The following is a 3,329-nucleotide window of genomic DNA, read 5'->3' on the forward strand; positions in this document are numbered from 1 at the left end:
AGTCGTGTATACTTAGTTGCTGCATAACTCGTCCTCATGTGTTTCCCCTCTTTTTTACATTTATTACTGGCTCAGTATCCGAGTTTATGTATTATCTTCGTTCGCATTAGACTCAGCTGGAGACCTAATTTTCAGCATCCACTGGGACGCCAACACCCTCACAGATCAAGGAGCAGATGCAACTTCTAATGCGGTGGGAGGCGAGCAGATAAGATCCATCACCAAAGTGGCCAAAGATCGAGAATCACATTCGCTGCATCTATACTTCCCTCGGTCCAGGCCACGAGTTCCCAACTAACTGTGGGTCGCAACACGGTTGGAAAAAATCCTTCCACTTCAAAGCAGGACTTGAACCTGGTACCCGGGCCTCTGCTTCTAACTCATGGTCCTAGACCATCCCACTATGCCTGCCTGCTATTTATGAGAATGAAGGGGCTAACTACAGGATGTGCACAACACAGGGCGTCAAATTGACTCAAGAAATCACCAATCATAGCAATTACTGCAAGTACAAATCAGTGAAAGCTACAATATGTGGTGCAGAGGCATCAATATAATCCATGTAGTGAGCATTGCAGAACGTATTCACAGCAAGAAGGTTGACAGTTGATATACATGGATGCACATGTACATCCGAACAAGTCAGTGTAAATACCGAACTTGCCAAACAATACCACTTTGTTAAATACTGCTGCAGGCAAGTAGAAAACGTGCTTGAAGTATAACACACTACTACAAACAATAGGCATCAAGCAGGGAGTAGTAAAATATCGGTATTTTATTACTCTCTGGTATCAGTTTTTGTTACCATACCGATTGCGGGAAAAATGATGGCTGTTTCCAATGGAAGTCACGAAGGCCGCTAATACACGGAATAGTCTAGTCAAACGACTTGAAACGACAAATTGATAAAAAATAAAATTAAAATAATGGAGAAACGTGTTGACAATACATCCACTGACGATAGTATGTCAGTTGATTCTAATAATTATAATGCTAGCAAAGCACTACTGTGACGACATTGTACAATTTTCTATTCAAACATTGTAACTTCTAGTAAGGATCTGCATGGAGTGCAAGACGATCTGCAAAAGATACTTGGAAGAGAAGAGGAAATGGAAGCTAGCATGTCTAGAAATGTATGGTATCATGCACTGGCATTGTGGGCAGGTACAGCAAGACAACACCGCAGTCCTACCTGCCCATTGCTCAAATACATACAAAGTCATGTATATGTGACGATTAAAGCTCTGGATCCGCCAGAGAAAGATAGCTGCCATGTTGCTACATCTGGCAGGAAATGACCCGCAGTGTGTGCATAGTCACTTTACACTTAGGAAAGGTATCATGATGTCTTTGTATTGGCCTTCTTCAATAGCTCTACAACCGCATCACGTTTCCAGAATCTCGCTCTGTCCAGCGGTGTGACGCCATCCTAAATACAAGACAGTTGCAATATACACGTAACACGTCTATCAGTATATACATCATGTCATACAGGTACTTGTGCAGTTGTGCTTGGTTTAAACCCCACCCAAAAGTGCACATTTGGTGCCATGAACTCGCACAGCCCTAGACCCCCAGGATGTGATAAAAATGCAGCTGGACATACACATGTGCAAGTGCAGTGATGTACTTAAAGTCCATTCATCGGAAACTGGCCCGTTGGCTTTTGAAAGTCGGATTTGGGCCGAATTGAGGATCAAAACTCACTTTAAATCTCAAAAATCTGGGTTTTGGAACTGCTTCTTCATACATTTTGCCATGGCATACCCGTCCTAATTTTGTAAAACCTGGCTGAATTTCTATTTCCCTGTTCTTGGACTTTTCTGGCCTCAAATGTGGCAAGGAGTAATTGCACGGGTCACACAATGCAGGATGTACTGTTGTTTTCACGATATCTAAAACTATGTGAGAGAGACCCCAAAAAGTTAGGGTGCCAGTTTCCAATGAATGGACTGTAGAACTGGTCCAGGGTGCCTGCTTTGCACTTTAGGCTGGATTTCAATATTCACAACTGTACTTGGTCACTGCCTTAATCTGATCTCTCCCTGGTGATTCAGGCGGAGTTTTGGAGTTTGTGCTTTTGTCACTTTCAAAATGGATGTTTTTGCCTTTTATCCTGCATGTGTAATTTTATAACGTACTCGTAATGCAGGTTCAGTGAAACCCAGCCTATTCACGCGGCTGCACATTCGTAGTTCATACCTCATACGGTGTTACTGTTATTATTGAAACAAGAAATAAAAGGAGGAGGAAGGCATGCAGAAGTCTTAGCGTCCGTGCTTCTGTTCTTTGCTCGCGAAACCAGTTTGTGCAGCTAGTGCACCTCAACCCGACGTGAGGGTTCATGTATGGAAATCCTGTATTCACATCTGGAATGATCGAGGTCCTGTATGCACAGCCTACTATTCACGAGGATGGAGCCTGCGCTGCACTAGCCTGTAGCAATGTAAGATACAATATACATGTAGCTCGAAATACTTTTCCTTTTCCAGCTCATGTGCCTGAAGTTCACCTGTATAGGAATCCCGAAGTTGTTCTGAGTTTTTCTACTTCGACATGCTTGCCCCTCATACGTGCAATGGATGGAACATAATTATTGGTCCGTCTGGACCTGCTCAGGTGAAAGATTCGGGCACGATGGCGTTCCTCAAAAATGTACCAAGCAATGGGAGCGTGACTGTTTTTTATAAAAATAGACACAACACCCTGGGGCAAAGACCTGCACACATTGATGGGGTGAGGAGGCCGTAAATGAAAATTTTCCAGTGATGACAGGAATCCACTCGGCTAAAGGTCAGGGAACACATGATTGTTTGTACGTTAATTGTACAGTGCAGGCACAGAACATGATCATCCTCGTTCACGACACTCAATGTCACTGTGCTTTACCTCATTCTTGATGTTGCAGTCCGCCCCTGCAGCGAGCAGCGCTTGACACACATCGAGTGTACCTATACTGGCGGCATTGTGCAATGGAGTGTCGCCACGCTGGATGCACATGCAAGAAACAACAGTAGAGGAAAAGGTTCTCAAAGGGTTTAATTTTAGAACACAGTCACACCTGTAGATCAAAGCAAAACAATTCATAGTGGAATTCAACAGTTGGTGGATACAGTACAACTTGTCTGGTATTTACATTGCATGATTGCAATTAGTGTACAGACATACATGTACACTTATACCTCGGTTATCCAGACCCCAAAGTTACGGGCATTTCAGGCTACCGGGCACCCTTTGGGCGAGTTTAAGTGGAAATGTTACTACTTTTTTGGCATTTTTTCTGGAAATAGTGACGACATATGGCATTATTTATGGCCATTTCC

General features: G+C 43.4%; 1 long non-coding RNA gene across 1 annotated transcript; it reads right to left on the reverse strand.

Annotated features, from left to right (window-relative positions):
• Positions 1-470: 470 nt before the first annotated feature.
• Positions 471-2,985, reverse strand: LOC135829749 (uncharacterized). The gene is made up of 2 exons (XR_010555909.1): positions 2,896-2,985; positions 471-1,435 (listed from the first exon to the last, which is right to left on the reverse strand). It is a non-coding gene; the product is annotated as an uncharacterized LOC135829749 (long non-coding RNA).
• Between the last annotated feature and the right edge of the window lie 344 nt (positions 2,986-3,329).

Source organism: Sycon ciliatum, chromosome 13 (genome assembly GCF_964019385.1).
Source record: "Sycon ciliatum chromosome 13, ocSycCili1.1, whole genome shotgun sequence".
NCBI classification, from domain to species: Eukaryota; Metazoa; Porifera; class Calcarea; order Leucosolenida; family Sycettidae; genus Sycon; species Sycon ciliatum.